We start from the raw sequence: 18,262 nt of genomic DNA on the forward strand, positions 1-18,262 counted from the left end.
CAACATGTCATACATAATAGAGCCTATGGCAGAAGCATAGGGGACGGTACTCATCTTTTCTCTATCTTCTACCGTGGTCGAGCGTTGAGCTGTGCTCAACCTCACACCTTGCAATACAGGCAAGAACCCCTTCATAGCCATATCCATATTGAACTTATTCAATATCTTGTCAAGGTATGTGCTTTGTGAAAGACCAATGAGGCATCTCGATCTATCTCTATAGATCTTGATGCCTAATATGTAAGCAGCTTCTCCAAGGCCCTTCATTGAAAAACACTTATTCAAATAGGCCTTTATGCTTTCCAAAAGTTCTATATCATTTCCCATCAACAATATGTCATCCACATATAATATGAGAAATGCTAGAGAGCTCCCACTCACTTTCTTGTAAATAAAGGCTTCTTCATAAGTTTGTACAAACCCAAACGCTTTGATCACCTCATCAAAGCGAATGTTCCAACTTCGAGATGCTTGCACCAGCCCATAGATGGAGCGCTGGAGCTTACATACCTTGTCAGCTTTTATTAGGATCGACAAAACATTCCGGGTGTATCATATACAATTCTTCCTTAAGAAAATGTTAAGGAATGTTGGTTTGATGTCCATTTGCCATATCTCATAATCATAAAATGCGGCAACTACTAACATGATTCGGACGGACTTCAGCATCGCCACGGGTGATGAAGTCTCATCGTAGTCAATTCCTTGAACTTGTTGTTAAACCTTAGCGACAAGTCGAGCCTCATAGATGGTCACATTACCATCCACATCAGTCTTCTTCTTAAAGATCCATTTATTTTCTATGGCTCGCCGATCATCGGGCAAGTCCTCCAAAGTCCATACTTTGTTCTCATACATGGATCCTATCTCGGATTTCATGGCTTCAAGCCATTTGTTGGAATCCGGGCCCGCCATCGCTTCTTCATAGTTTGAAGGTTCACTTTTGTCCAACAAAATGATTTCCATGACATGGTTGCAGTACCACTCTGGTGCGGAACGTGTCCTTGTGGACCTTCGAGGTTCAATAGCAACTTGATCTGAAGATTCATGATCATCATAATCAACTTCGTCTCTAGTCGGTGCACGCACCACAACAACATTTTCCTGCGCTGATCTACTCTCCGGTTCGAGAGGTGGTACAATAACCTCATCAAGTTCTACTTTCCTCCCACTTACTTCTTTCGAGAGAAACTCTTTCTGTAGAAAGGATCCATTCTTGGCAACAAACATTTTGCCTTCGGATCTAAGATAGAAGGTATACCCAATAGTTTCCTTAGGGTATCCTATGAAGACACATTTTTCCGCTTCTGGTTTGAGCTTCTCACGTTGAAGTTTCTTGACATAAGCATAGCAGCCCCAAACTTTCAGAAACGACAGCTTAGGCTTCTTTTCAAACCATAACTCATACGGTGTTGTCTCAACGGATTCAGACGGTGCCCTATTTAAAGTGAATGCGGCAGTTTCCAATGCATATCCCGAAAATGATAGCGGTAAATCAGTAAGAGACATCATAGATCGCACCATATATAATAGAGTGTGATTACGACATTCAGACACACCGTTACGCTGAGGTGTGCCAGGCGGCGTGAGTTGTGAAACAATTCCACATTTTCTTAAGTGCGTGCCAAATTTGTGACTCAAATATTCTCCTCCACGATCAGATCGTAAGAACTTTATTTTCTTGTCACGTTGATACTCTACCTAAATCTGAAATTCCTTGAATCTTTCAATGGTTTCAGACTTGTTTTTCATTAAGTAGACATACCCATATCTGTTTAAGTCATTAGTGATGGTTAGAACATAACGATCGCCACCGCGAGCCTCAACGCTCATTGGACCGCACACATTAGTATGTATTATGTCCAACAAGTTGGTTGCTCGCTCCATTGTTCTGGAGAACGGAGTCTTGGTCATCTTGCCCATGAGGCACGGTTCGCATGTGTCAAATGATTCAAAATCAAGAGACCCCAAAAGTCCATCTCTATGGAGTTTCTTCATGCGTTTGACACCGATATGACCAAGGCGGCAGTGCCACAAGTATGTGGGACTATCATTATCAACCTTACATCTTTTGGTATTCACACTATGAATATGTGTAACATCACGTTCGAGATTCATTAAGAATAAACCATTGACTAGCGGGGCATGACCATAAAACATGTCACTCATATAAATAGAACAACCATTATTCTCAGATTTAAATGAATAGCTATCTCGCATTAAATGAGATCCAGATACAATGTTCATGCTCAAAGCTGGTACTAAATAACAATTATTGAGGTTAAAACTAATCACGAAGGTAGATGTAGAGGTAGCGTGCCGACGGCGATCACATCGACCTTGGAACCATTCCTGACGTGCATCGTCACCTCATCCTTTTCCAGCCTTCGCTTATTCCGTAGTTCCTGTTTTGAGTTGGAAATGTGAGCAACAACACCAGTATCAAATACCCAGGAGGTACTATGAGCACTGGTAAGGTACACATCAATAACATGTATATCATATATACCTTTGACGTTGCCGGCCTTCTTATCCGCTAAGTACTTGGGGAAGTTCCTCTTCCAGTGACGGGTTCCCTTGCAGTAATAGCACTCAGTCTTAGGCTTGGGTCCATTCTTGCGCTTCTTCCCGGCAACTGTTTTACCGGGAACGACAACTTCTTTGCCGTCCTTCTTGAAGTTCTATTTATTCTTTCCTTTCTTGAAACCGTTGCTCTTATTCACCATCAACACTTGATGTTCCATCTTGATTTCCACCTCCGCTGATCTCAGCAGTGAATATAACTCGGGAATGGTCTTTTCCATCCCTTGCATGTTATAATTCATCACAAAGCTCTTGTAGCTAGGTGGAAGCGACTGGAGGATTCTGTCAATAAGGGCGTCATCTGGAAGATTACCTTTGAGCTGAGACAGACGACTGTGCAACCTAGACATTCTGAGAATGTGCTCACTGACACAACTATTTCCCTCCATCTTACAACTGAAGAACTTGTCGGAGACCTCATATCTATCGACCCGGGCATGAGCTTGGAAAACCAGTTTCAGCTCCTCGAACATCTCATATGCTCCATGATGCTCAAAACGCTTTTGGAGCCCCGGTTCTAAACTGTAAAGCATGTCGCACTGAACTAGAGAGTAGTCATCACTTCGCGACTGCAAGGTGTTCAGAACTTCCTAGGCTGCCGCAGGAATGGGAGGGTCACCTAGCGGTGCATCAAGGACATATGCCTTCTTGGAAGCAATGAGGATGAGCTTGAAATTCCGAGCCCAGTCCGCATAGTTGCTACCATCGTCTTTCAGCTTGGTTTTCTCTAGGGACGCGTTGAAATTGAGGTTGACATGAGCATTGGCCATTGGATCTACAATATAGATTTTAAAGAGTATTTTGGACTAAGTTCATGATAATTAAGTTCATCTAACCAAATTATTTAACAAACTCCCAATCAGATAGACATCCCTCTAGTCATCCAAGTCATACATGATCCACATCGACTAGGCCGTGTCCGGTCATCACGTGAGACGGACTAGTCATCAATGGTGAACATCTCCATGTTGATCGTATCTCCATATGACTCATGTTCGACCTTTCGGTCTCTCGTGTTCCGAGGCCATGTCTGTACATGCTAGGCTTGTCAAGTCAACCTAAGTGTTTTGCGTGTGTAAATCTGGCTTACACCTGTTGTATGCGAATGTTAGAATCTATCACACCCTATCATCACGTGGTGCTTCGAGACAGTGATCCTTCACAACAGTGCACACTTAGGTGGAACACTTTTCTTGAAATTTTTAGTGAGGGGATCATCTTATTTACTACTGTCGTTATAAGCAAATAAGATATAGAAACATGATAAACATCACATGCAATCATGTAGTGACATGATATGGCCATTATCATCTTGCGCCTTTGATCTCCATCTTCGGGGCGCGGCATGGTCATCATTGTCACCAGCATGACACCATGATCTCCTTCATCATGATCTCCATCATTGTGTCTTCATGAACTCGTCTCACCAACTATTACTTCTACTACTATATATGGCTAACGGTTAGCAATAACGTAAAGTAATCACATGGCGTTGCATCTCATATAATAAATTAAGACAACTCCTATTGCTCCTACTGGTTTTCATACTCAACGACATGCAAATCGTGAATCCTATTACAAGAACATGATCAATCTCATACATCACATATATATCATCACATCCTTTCGGCCATATCACATCACATAGCATACCCTGCAAAAACAAGTTAGACGTCCTCTAATTGTTGTTGCAAGCTTTACGTGGCTGCTATGGGTTTCTCGCAAGAACGTTTCTTACCTACGTGACATCCACAAAGTTGTTATGCCAATGCTGTTTACCCTTCATAAGGACCCTTTTCATCGAATCCAATTCGACTAAAGTGGGAGAAACGGACACCCGCTAGCCACCTTATGCAACAAGTGCATGTCAGGCGGTCCGTGCCGCTTCATCCCACAATACTGCCAAAAAAATATTAGACTAGTAACGGCAAGCAACTGTCAAAATCATCGCCCACAACTTTTGTGTTTTACTCGTGCGTAGAATCTACGCATAGACCTAGCTCGGATGCCACTGTTGGGTAACGTAGTAATAATTCAAAAAAAAATCTTATGTCACACCAAGATCTAACTAGGATAAACCAGCAACAAGAGAGGTAGAGCATCTTCATACTGTTGAAGATCGCAAAACGGAAGCGTTACTATGAACGCAGTTGATGGAGTCGTACTCGCGGCTATCCGATCAAACACCGAACATTCAGTGTCTCCGCGTTCGACATAACTACAGCCCGGGGACGTCTCCTCCTTCTTGATCCAGCAAGGAGGGAGGAGAAGTTGAGGGAGAATGCTAGCAGCACAACGGCGTGGTGGCGATGGAGATTGTGGCTCTCCGGCAGGGCTTCGCAAAGCACCACGGAGGAGGAGAGGTGGAGAGGTAGGGCTACACCAAGGGAGAGAGAGACGTGTGTGTGCAGCCCTCCCAATACCTCCACTATATATAAGAGGGAGGGAGAGGGGGTGCGGCCACCCCTAGGGAAACCCTAGGAGGTTCGGCAGCCCTAGATGGAGGAGGGGCAACACCCTAGGGGGTGGCTTGCCACCCAATGCAGCCCCACACCTATGATTTGGCCTCCCATGCACCTTGGGCCTCCACCTAGACTTGCACCAGCCCACTAGGGGCTAGTTCCCATCCCTTTCCAGCCCAAGGAGCCCTCTGGGGCACGTGGACCCTCCTGTCGGACCCCCGGTACCCTTTCGGTGGTCCCAGTACAATACAGATAAACCCGTAAACTTTTTCGGGCGACCGAAACTGGACTTTCCATATATATATATATATATATATATATATATATATATATATATATATATATATATATCTTTACCTCCGGACCATTCCGGAACTCCTCATGACGTCCAAGATCTCATCCGGGACTCTAATCAACCTTTGGTAACCACATATACAATTCCCATAACAACTCTAGCGTCACCGAACCATAAGTGTGGAGAACCTACGGGTTCAGGAACCATGCAGAAATGACCGAGACATATCTCCGGCCAATAACCAACAGCGGGATCTGGATACCCATGTTGGCTCCCACATGTTTCATGATGATCTCATCGGATGAACCACGGTGTCGAGGATTCAATCAATCCCGTATGCAATTCACTTTGTCTATCAGTATTACACTTGCCCGAGATTCGATCGTCCGTATCCCTATACCTTGTTCAATCTCTTTACCGGCAAGTCTCTTTAATCGTTCTGTAACACATCACCCCGGGGCTAACTCCTTAGTCACATTGAGCTTATTATGATGATGCATTACCGAGTGGGCCCAGAGATACCTCTCCGTCACATGGAGCGACAAATCCGAGTCTCGATTTGTACCAACCCAACAGACACTTTCAGAGATACCTGTAGTGCACCATTATGATCACCTAGTTACATTGTGACGTTTGATACACCCAAAGCACTCCTACGGTGTCTGGGAGTTGCACAATCTCATGGTCTAAGGAGATGATACTTGACATTATAAAAGCTTTAGCAGACGAACTACACGATCTTGTGCTATTCTTAGGATTGGGTCTTGTCCATCACATCATTTTCCTAATGACGTGATCCCGTTATCAATGACATCCAATGTCCACGATCAGGAAACCGTGACCATCTACTGATCAACGAGCTAGTCAACTAGAGGCTCACTAGGGACATGTTGCGGTCTATATATTCACACATGTATTACGGTTTCTGGTTAATACATTTATAGCATGTATAATAGACAATTATAATGAACAAGGAAATATAATAATTGTTGGAAATATGCCCTAGAGGCAATAATAAAATGGTTATTATCATATTTCCTTGTTCATGATAATCGTCTATTGTTCATGCTATAATTGTATTAACAGGAAACAGTAATACATGTGTGAATAAATAGATCACAATGTGTCCCTAGCAAGCCTCTTGTTGGCTAGCTCGTTAGTCAACAGATGATCATGGTTTCCTGATCATGGGCATTAGATGTCATTGATAACGGGATCACATCATCGGGAGAATGATGTGATGGACAAGACCCAATCCTAAGCATAGCACTAGATCGTATTGTTCGTATGCTAAAGCTTTTTAAATGTCAAGTATCTTTTCCTTCGACCGTGAGATTGTGCAACTCCCGGATACCGTAGGAGTGCTTTGGGTGTATCAAACGTCACAACGTAACTAGGTGACTATAAAGGTGCACTACGGGTACCTCCGAAAGTGTCTGTTGGGTTGGTACGAATCAAGATCGGGATTTGTCACTCTGTGTGACGGAGAGGTATCTCTGGGCCCACTCGGTAGAACTTCATCATGAGCTCAATGTGACTAAGGAGTTAGGCACACGATGACGTGCTACGGAACGAGTAAAGAGACTTACCGGTAACGAGATTGAACAAGGTATAGGTATACCAACGATCGAATCTCGGGCAAGTTCTATACCGTCAGACAAAGGGAATCGTATACGGGATTGATTGAATCCTTGACATCATGGTTCATCTGATGAGATCATCGTGGAGCAAGTGGGAGCCACCATGGGTATCCAGACCCCGCTGATGGATATTGGCCAGAGAGGCGTCTCGGTCATGTCTGCCTGTCTCCCGAACACGTAGGGTCTACACACTTAAGGTTCGGTGACGCTAGGGTTATAGGGAATTGTTATACGAGGTTACCTAAAGTTTTTCGGAGTCCCGGATGAGATCCCGGACGTCACAAGGAGCTCCGGAATGGTCCGGAGGTAAAGATTGATATATAGGACGGATGGTTTTGGACACCGGAAGTGTTTCGGGCGTCACCGCTAACGTACCAGGACCACCGGGACCACCGAAGGGGGGAAACAACCCCGGGAGGCTAGATGGGCTAAATGGGGAAGGGAACCAGCCCCTAGGTGGGCTGGTGCGCCCCCCACCCAGCCCATGCGCACCAGAGAAGGGGGGAGGGGGAAACCCTAGCCGCAGGTGAGGCCCAAGGCCCACCTAGGGTGCGCCCCCCCCTTTCCCTGCCCTGGCCGCCGCCCCCTCCCATCTGGTGGCTGTCGCACCACCTAGGGGGGAACCCTAGGGGTGGCGCACCCCCTCCCCCTCCTCCTATAAATATAGAGGGGTTTTGGCCATTGAGACACACGGTTTACCCTCTCTCTCGGCGCAGGCCTGCCCTTCTTCCTCCTCCTCTCTGCCGGTGCTTGGCAAAGCCCTGCCGGGAGACCTCGTCTCTCCATCGACACCACGCCGTCGTGCTGCTGGAGTTCTTCCCCAACCTCTCCCTCCTCCTTGCTGGATCAAGGTGCGGGAGACGTCACTGGGCTGCACGTGTGTTGAACGCGGAGGTGCCGTAGTTCGGCACTAGATCGGATTGCTGCGAGTACGACTCCATCATCCGCGTTCTAGCAACGCTTCGGCTTAGCGATCTTCAAAGGTTTGAAGATGCTCTTACCCCTCTCTCGTTGCTGGTCTCTCCATAGGAAGATCTGAATATGCGTAGGAAAATTTTGAATTTATGCTACGTTATCCAACAATAATAACCACTTTATTATTGCCTCTAGGGCATATTTCCAACAAACACCACCCCAAAGAACACCAAGCACACCATATATGGATTAATACAACCGCTTGGAGTCAACGGAGACATCCACGAAACACAAGTCACCGTGAAGATGTGAAGAAGCACAAGGACGAAGCATGGGCTCCTTGACGGTGCCTCCAAGGACACGACACCAGGGTGCCGCCACCGCCCAATCTCGGAGATAAATGTTTCACCCAGAGCAGCACATAAAGGTGGGCAAGGCCACAATAAAATGTTCACGAAGGAAACCACATTCGCGGACGCCGCCACCGTCAGCCACACAACAGCCGGGAAAGTTATGTACCCTGATGTTGAAACCTTTCCGCCAAATGCCATGCTCTATCGAACGCCAGCAACCATGCTACTCTCTTGATTATGACTACCCGTGTGCACCCGAGACACGCTCTCCGCCCACAAACTGCGCATCTGTTGCTGCTACGTCCGTCGCCCTACAACCTGATAACCCCACGACCATCCAAAGACCACAACATCAACACCTTGCATTGCACGATAGCATCAAGAGAATACGGTGACCCTAGTGGCATTCTAGGGAGCACTGTGTATCCAAACCGCTCAAACGGGGATTAGCATCCGCAAGGATGTGAAGTTCGGGATACATCATCGGCTGTCCTGGTGGATCTGCTCAGATCTGGACTTCGTATGTATATGTTCATGTGTCTTCGGATTGAATCCTTCTGATCTACGCTTCTCTTCATCGGCGACGTTTAGGGTCGGTCCTGAGATTTTAGAGGCACGGGGCAAAACTAGAATCAGAGGCCCCATTTTGATAAGCATTAAATATTGACCAATATATGCATGTATGAATTTTGGCGAATTAAAATGTACCCCGATTAATAAATTTACACCACATATCAAATAATTTACACCACATATTGTACCCTATTAAATTAGTATCTCATCAAGAATAACATACTATGAAACGAATTAAATATGTCCTCATGATCACGCACATTGTTATCATCTGTGTTCTTGTCAACGATTATCCATGGATCATTCTTGTGATTCTGTCAACTAAGGTCCTATTTGGAACCACTCAAATTATGATAGTCCAAATTACTCCATCCGTTTCTAAATATAAGTCTTTTAAGAAATTTCACTAGATGACTAAATACAAAAAAAAATAAGTGAATATATACTCTAAAGTATGTCTACATACATTCGTATGTAGTCCTCTAATAGAATATCTAGAAAGACTTATATTTATGAACGGAGGGAGTATAATCTATACTGTCTCTAAACAAGGCAGATTATGTTGTAGATTATAAAAACTAGATGGACAGATTATTAAAAACTCACAGTCTATTGTACCCCAGATAAAACCAGATTATGTATTGCTAGTGACCCATTATACTTGTAAAGTTGAAGGTAATTACTAATTTCTGCCACCGTCACTCTCTTCCTTTTTTCTCCTCAATGCACGCACACGATAGGCAGGTCATTATGCAATGTAAAAAACTCGATTACGGTTTATATAATCCGGTCTCCAAACATGCCCATCTAGATTATTTTTATAAACCTAATTATATATCTATCTTCATAATCCAGATTATCGTAATCTATTGTGGTTTCAAACAGGGTCTAATGTGCCTCCTTTTCTCTTTCACGTATAATAGTTAGATGCAAAATTGATGACAAGACTGCTAAAATTCAAAACAATAGTTCAAGATTTATGATGAAAAGCTACAAAGTCATGAAAGTAGATCAGCCCAATAAACAAAGCCGCAAAAGTAGATCCCAATAAAACATTATAGATTGTCACATTGACCTCACACGTGACAAATCACAAACAAATATCTAACCCTGAATTTGTGTAAGAAAAAAAATTGTCTAGCTTGCTGGGAATCGAGGAGTGGAGGATCGAGGTATGATCTCCTCTGGTGCGTCATGTCCCAGTTCAGCAAATACCTAGCGATTTTTTGAGGGCTGGGCTGCATGTACATCTGTTGGAAACTCAACGGAAAGAGTAGAGGAAGAAAATAACGATCTGGATTTTAATCTTGTCTTGGTGGCTCAAACCAAACCAGCTGGCCAATCGATCAGATTTCTGGAGGATGGTAATAGGTCAATGGAGGACGAGCCAGACCTATGGAAATCACGGAATATAAGGAATCCAGTGCTTTCTACAGTGGTATTGTTTTAGTCCAGATCGGTAGATGGATCGTTGTATTAGCGTGGCTTGGTGACGGGCTCAATCAAGTTTGCCTGTACGTACGATCTCAATAGATGCATCCTTGAGGGGGCACATTAGCTTGGGGGGGCCGGTGCGGCCGCACCTCGCGCCCCCACTGAGGACCGAGGCTGACGACATTGTCGTTCTGGTACACTGTTTTTATGAGGCCTTAGCATGAGGACTTGTTGACTATCTACTATAACAAGTTTTGTCTAACTCCTGTAAAGAAAGGGCGATGACGAGGGTGCGCCTTTGACTCGCTTCAGTGCTTGTAAATGTCGTTACGTGGTCTACGGTTTCGAATGTAATTTTTGTTATTTCTGTTCGTTGTACGGCTATAGTTGTATATGATTGTAGATGAATAAACTTGATGTTTTCTCCAAAATAAATAGTACATGTAATAGGAACAACGTACCGTACTGCACTAATCTAAAATTTGCTTTATGGATCACAATTGTTAACAAACGAAAGCTTTACTGCAGTAGAAGCCGTCATCTAAACTACATGTGCAAGCACAGCCTAAAAGACGGACAAACGTGCAGGGCCTGTGTGGCTGGCCCCTAGCTCCCCACCGTAGTAGCACATCCACCGCAAATGCTTATTGAAACCAAGCCCAACCAAGTAGAGAAAGGATACGGACCGCGGCAAGGGCAGGGATGAAACACTATAAGTAGCAGTTGACAACATGGAGGTTGGGTTAGGAGTTGGCGCGACGATGGGTACGAGACGAGAACCCAGTGTGAGTAACCTGGAGGAGAAATCCAACGAAACCGACCTAGGAGTCTAGCCCTTCTCCGTGGCTAGCGTTCTGGGCAGAACTGAAAAGGAAGCAGAGCTCGGACGGGCGGTAGTAGAGCTTGCACCACTGGCGGGGGACATTGGAACTCGTATGGGTGATGCTGGAGCATGAACCCTTAGCGGTGGTCGAGGGGACATGGTGACGGTGACCCAGGTTTCTTTTTGCTCGCTGTGTTTGCTGGCGCGGTCCGGATAAAACGGCATAAATTACATCAATTTAGTCACACACAATTTATTGTATTACGAATAATTACTGATTGTGATTGATTCTTTTTCATGAATTTATTGTGTTACCAAATATTTATTGCCAAAAAATAGATTCATTAGCAACTGTAAATTTATTGTGTTGCCCAAAAACCAGCTGAATAAAATGGACGCCGCTAGGTAGCAAGTGAGTGCTGGATAGGGATTCCTCACAACCAGCCAGATTAGGTAAGTATTGGTCCCTCCGTCGCCGTGTTCGTACAAAAAGGAAAGGAGACCGAGGCACACTCGCGATCAACCCCCACACGTTTCTCGCCCGTGACTGGGAGGCTGAGCTGGTCCCTCCGCACAAATCCCGTGATCCTCCCCCTCCCTCGTGACTCTGCCCGGCCCCTCCTAATCTTTCCACCCGCCCCTTCCCCCTCTCACATCTTTTTGGATCTTCTTCTCCCCCAAGTTACTTGTGAGGACCAAATCGCCATGGATCTGAACCATTGGAGATTCAAAAACGGCTTCTAAAAGCAGCTGTAACACACAAAAAATATCTGCCGTCATCTACAAGAGGAAGGAGGTGTGATCTATTACTCTTATCCCCGTTCTTGGGCTTGTTCATTGTGCTTGTCCAACCCTCTCATCTATTAAACCTGAATCTCCAGGACTGTATGGGTATGGATTGTTACTGGTACCTTTTCTGAAAGAAAAGGAAAAAAACATAATTAAGCAATTGTAGTGCGATAGTTAGGCAAAAAGTAGGGCGGCTTGTGAGAAACTGTATTCCTATAGGCGGATGCTGTCAATTGTGGAAGGTTTAGCAATTGTTGTCAGACTTGTAGGCAACTGTAGTGCAATGGTTAGGCAAAAATAGTGCGGTCGGCGAGCAATTGTACTGCTACAGCGCATGCTGTCAAATGTGGAAGGTTTATAGCAAGTGTGTCACACTTGTAGGCAACTATAGTGCAATGTTTAGGCAAAAGTAGTGCGGATAGAAGTTGTGCTGTAAGAAAATAGATCTGTTACATGGACAGAAAATAGTAAAAATACCAAGCAAACTGGATTGCTTTGTTTAAGAAAACGTAGTTAGGATGGTAAGCAACTATTGGCTTATAATTTATGCTATAAACTCTAAAGGTTTGCAACAAGCGTTTATAAAATTTCAAGCAACCGACTATGTGACAGCAACCGATTTTTATAGATCAATTTTCCGATTTGTGTGACAGGCAAATTTCTAGAGGTGAATGATTACATACATAGCCATGGAACCTACATAATGGCAGCTACCAACTCCGAGATTAAAAATTGATCAACTTGGGGGATATTTTTCTACCAACAACATGTGTACCTATCAGACAGCCGTGTGACTTTAGGAAAAATCATGTATGTGCAAAATAGGTCAAAAATCTTGATGGGAGTTCCATTATCTGTATATCTTTTTAGGCAACTGCATGTGTGGCAATAAAAATGTTGACAAAACATACTCTAATTGCGCATGCATTAAAAATGATTGCAACTATAGACAACAAATAAAACAAAAGACTGGTGTGAAAAGGACTGTTAAAATATTACCTTGAGTTTTTGGTGGATTTCTGCCAAGTTAATCGTATATAGTTCCTTGGTATAGTCTGCCACTAGCAATATACCCTGCAAATGAAAGAACTGTGGAAAAATGATTCATGATAGTTGTCGAGATGATAATTATGTACAAAGCAAAAATGGTTGAGATTTCTGACATCTTTTCTAATACATGAGTCCATCCTTATGACCTCCTAAAAAAGGACGTGAAAAGACATATGAAAAATGCAGGGAAACAACATGATGGACAGTAGATTACATGACATTGTTGTCCATGTAGCAATCTTTCATTTAAACTATAACAAAGCATTCAAAAGGCACAAACCATGTCTTTTAGCACTAAAACCTATTACATAAAAAGCACAAAACATGTCTTTCAACATTCCAATCTTGTGGAATAAACCAAAAACATCTCTAGTTATCCCACCTTGTTATCGCCTGAATTTCTAAGGTAGAAGAAGTTGCATCAGACATTTAGTTTGCTCCTATGCGTGGGACCTCCCCTATGTAAAACAACATGTATAAAAATATGGTGAAAACATATTATGCCTTTCTTGAAAAAAATGCAAGTACAAAAAATTGTGGTTTGTTTTGTTGCGTAATATTGCTGCATTGTTGCTACATAATCATTTAGCAGTTGCTACATACTGTATTTTTCTTGCCAAACTACAAGTTGAGAATCATACCGATGTGCTGATATGTCTTTTAACCAACATTTGAAGTGAGACATGATTGATCTTAATGAATTACCGGATGACCTAATTGATGAGTTGCAACCTAGTGGTCAAGTCAAATGGCGAACCCATGCTTAACACGCAATCTACTCCCCATTTGTTCAAGGCAACGATCGTTGAGTTTGTCCATGAATCTACTAACCCTGCTGCCACACAGAACTTTGCTGCCCCTAAAGTTGAAGCAGTCCAGACAGAAGAGCACACGCTTGATGATACAAATACTATTGGTGGAACAAGAGGTACTATTGGCAATGAGGGCACAATAGAGGGCGTTGTTAATGATGATGAAGGATGGTCTCAGCCAAAAGATCCTTCATTGGGTATGCGATTTCACACTTTGGAAGGCGCAAAAGAGCACTACAATGCTTATTCTTTGCTAATGGGCTTTTCAATTAAGATGCACATGTCAAGAAGGTCTGATATTACTGGAGAGATTGAGAAGTACCAATTTGTGTGCAACAAGTTTAGAAACCCAAAATATAATGACCAAGGTGCTAAGACCACGCCTATAGTTCATTTAGTTGGATATGCTTCTGAAGGTGCAGAGGATGATGATTTTATTATTTTTTCTAACGATGCTATTGAACAAAAGAAGAAAAGGTAGAAACGCAAAACATAGAAAATACTTCAAACAGGGTGCAAAGGCAAGATGATAGTTAAATTGATTGATGGGCAATGGGAGGTGACATATTTCATTGCTGAGCATAACCATCCATTGGGTGACAAGCCGTGTTTGTCTAAATACTTGTGGTCACACCAAGGCATACCCCAAAAAGGGAGGTTGTTCCTCACGAACCTTCATAATTGAAACTTGAATGCACGTATGTGATGATGTAAGCAGGAAAAGGTTTCTTTTTGTTGCCCTAGGCATCCCTCAAGCAACATAATGTGAAGGCATTGCGTTGCTTGAATCTACCATGTGTTATTGAGCATAAAAATTAATTATAGTTGATGTGTTTTCATAATATTTTGAAAACATATATTTGTAGTGAAAAAGGGAGTTAATGTGTTATTCGTATTCTGACTATCAATATGGTTAACAAATTTGCCTTGAGTTGCTTCGATGTGGTGTGTGCAATGGCTTGAGGTTACTATATATAGTTGCAGTTGCTTCAATGTATAGCCGAACTTTGTTTACCTACTATCATTCACTAAAAAGTACTACACTATGTATTCTAATGAAATATAGTAGAACAATTTCCTTAAAAGAAATGGGTGCTAGTTGTTTGCATGTACTTTGTACTTGCCTGGAGTTATGTGTGGAGTTGCTATATTCAGTATTCACTACCTAGTAATATTGTAATTTTTCTCTCTCAGGATGAATGATGCATATCATGTCAGAGTACTAGGACATAGAGTTGATTGTTCCTTCTACTACTAATAACATAAGAAACCTCAAGTCCAGCCCGAATAGAATTGCAACAAAGGAGGGTGATTCGATTGAGACAACTGCCTACTTCAAAGAGATGCAGAAAACAGGTCCTGGGTTCTTTTATAAGGTCAAATATGATGTAGAGCATAGGCTGGAGAACATTTTTTGGGTCGATGACCCCACATGGAAAGCATACAATGAAGCTTATCATGATTGTATATGCTTGGACACGACATACATGACTAACATGTATAACATGCCATTTGCTCCATTTATTGGAATTAACCGTCATGGATATACATTCATGTTGGGGTGTGGCTTTGTTAGGCAAGAGTTGGAAACTAGTTTTTGTTGGCTATCTAGAACATTCCTAGAAGCAATGCATGGTCAACCGCTAGACAACATTACCACTGAGCAAGATGGCGCGATGGCGCAATCAGTTCAAAACATCTTCCCAACTATTGTGCACCATCGATGTCGCTGGCATATAATGAAGAAAGCTCAAGAAAAACTTGGTGACTTGTTAGGGAGAAACCCAGGAATGTCACCTGATTTCAGTGACTCCATTGACTTTATCTTTACCCCTGAAGAGTTGGAGGAAAAGTGGGAAACTTTTGTACTGAAGTGGCCGGTTGTTGCTGGCACCCACTTTGATAAGCTATATGAGTACATGTCAATGTTTGTGACATGTTACTTCAAACATAGGTTTTTTACTTTCTTGCAGTCAACGCAATGCAGTGAACGATTTAATGATGTTCTTAAGCGTTATGTTCACCCAGACAACTCTGTGCTGAATTTTGTGAAGCAATACGAGAAGATTCATACACGTGTGCTAGTACCAGAGGCTGGGAATGACTACAGGACAAACCACCTGCAGGATGATCTGTGGTCCAATTACCCAATTGAGAAGCAAGCGTATGTTGCATATACTAGAGACATCTACCAGAAATTTCATACCAAGTTTGAGTTGATTGGAAAGTACAATGTGCGTCCGCATGGCAATCACATCTATGAGCTATATCCAAATATAGAAGGGTGGGTTGCTAATTATGGTCCTAGAAGCGATTTTGTGGCATTAGAAGTTGATGCTGCAGAGTAAAAGTGTGAGTGCTGCAAAATGTCCAATAATGGAATGTTCTGTTGCCACATTTTGAAGATTTTTACACATGTTGGTGTCGATGAAATTCCTGGCAAGTACATACTTAGGAGGTGGACACAACAAGCAATAGCAGGAGCAACGTCTACTGTTCAAGTAGAGCCCAATGAGATGCTAGCAGCATCGAAGAAGCAACTCCGTCATACAAACTTATCGATGGATTTTGCTAGTCTAGCAAAGGTTGCTAGTGGGTCAGGTGCTACTACAACAATTATGAAGAACCACGTGAGGGAAGCATGCACAAAACTTAACCACTTTAATAAAACGAAGAAAAAGAAGGCAAAAGGTCCTGCTAATCCTAGTGACACCCTTGCACCTCCTCCTAATGATCATATGCCTATGGCTAATGGTTGTACAAGATAACCTGCTTCTATATGCCACCCCCTAGAGGTGGTCCAACCACAACAGGCCTAAGTTGGTCTGCACCAATTGCAGGAGTTCCTAGGGATCCACCTAAATCAATGACTAAAGGCCGCACACAGAGTAAAAGGCTGGCGTCGGCACCTGAGTTGCATCCAAAGAGAAAGAACAGATGCTCCTTTTGCAGTTCGGTTGACCACAATGCTGCCAATTGCCTAGGGCGGTTGGTTTGAGAGGATCGTAACTTCATATGTATTTGCGGTTGGATCGCAACTTCGTGTTTTTACATGTTTCTAGTTGGAAGTTAGCAATTTCTGCATGGAAAACAAGCAACTGATGTTTTATATATCAGACAACTATGATTTGGCTGGATTATAAAGAACTTGAATGAAGCCATACGTTTTGGTTTTATCTTTTTGGAGTTTCTTGTACTGTAAAAAATATATTTTGTGACATTTGTTTTGCCCAAAGTATATTATTCTTAGACCATTTCGGGTTCATCGTGGTTTCCAGAACAAAAGTTGCAACAAAAACTGTCAACTAATGTGACAAATGTATGCAAACATATGTAACACCGAGTTAATACATAGTTATGTGGTGGCAGAAAGAAGCCTTGAAAACTAGCTACAATCATGATGAGAGATTGAGGATACCACACCATGGCACCTTATTCGTTTCGGTGTTTACTAATGCATCTATGAGAATCGTCCTGATGTTTGTGATATTGCTGGGACCAAAGTTTGGCACAACTCTGGCTTCCCAAATACTTTCAAGTGTCACAACAAAAATCCCGCAATCAAACCTTGTGCACCGAAAAGAAAAACAGATGTAGTGGAAGTTGTTAGCATTGCAGAAAAAAGTTTTTCTTGGATTTCTTGTGTATATGCGATAGACAAAGGGAGGATAAGAAACTTACTCATTGTTTAGTTGTGGAACATCGGTATTCTGGAAGCCAAAATTGTCCAAGCTTATGCGTGATTCAATGTAGTGCTGAACCCATAGGGAACGAACAGTTGCTCCAATCAACCTTGCATTCTCATACATTGTTTTGCTACTTGCCAGAGTTGTTCACAAATCAAGAACTTTCAACCTTCGATCCTTGATGGTTACATTGAATAACCAATAGTGGTTCCCTGTTACAAGATTTTCGGGGTCTAGGTTTTCCAGAATTGGGAACATTATGTGCATGATGTTATAAATAAAGAGAATATGATGTAAAAAGGGGGTAGTAGATCAACCAAATAAATCTAAAAAGATTAAAATCTATATTGACCATATCTTTTCAATCCAAGTGATTTTTCTTGTCGAATCTTTTCCTTATCTCTTGTGTGTTCCAAATCATCCCCCGAAGCCTTATCTGGTATAAGAAAAACAACTAATAAATTTACTAGCAACTTTTTGACCCATGCAGTAAAAAAAGTGCTTGTGTAACACCACACAACTCAATAAAGATGTTTTTCTTTGAGAAAAAGAGAGAGAATTAGAACACAACAGTGGGAACAAAACAAAATAAAAATTATATATTTCATGATAATTTTGCAAATATTCTAGCAATTCTTGTTGGTTATGTAGGCAAGAAACATACATGACTGTATGCAACTCTTGTTTAAAAAAACTAATACAGTTCTTCTAAAGCAAAATACATATGTGATCAATAAAAAATGAAACAAACGTATCAGGGTTTAATGAATAATTACCGAAAATCTGACTGAGAAGATAATCTTCTTTGAGTTTGGAGGCAAGTTCCGCATTATAGACTCGATAATTA

General features: G+C 42.5%; 1 pseudogene; it reads left to right on the top strand.

Annotated features, from left to right (window-relative positions):
* The first annotated feature begins 13,676 nt into the window (after nt 1-13,676).
* LOC123408527 lies at nt 13,677-16,497 on the top strand (annotated as a pseudogene).
* The last annotated feature ends 1,765 nt before the right edge of the window (nt 16,498-18,262 follow it).

Source organism: Hordeum vulgare, chromosome 7H, assembly GCF_904849725.1.
Source record: "Hordeum vulgare subsp. vulgare chromosome 7H, MorexV3_pseudomolecules_assembly, whole genome shotgun sequence".
NCBI classification, from domain to species: domain Eukaryota; kingdom Viridiplantae; phylum Streptophyta; class Magnoliopsida; order Poales; family Poaceae; genus Hordeum; species Hordeum vulgare.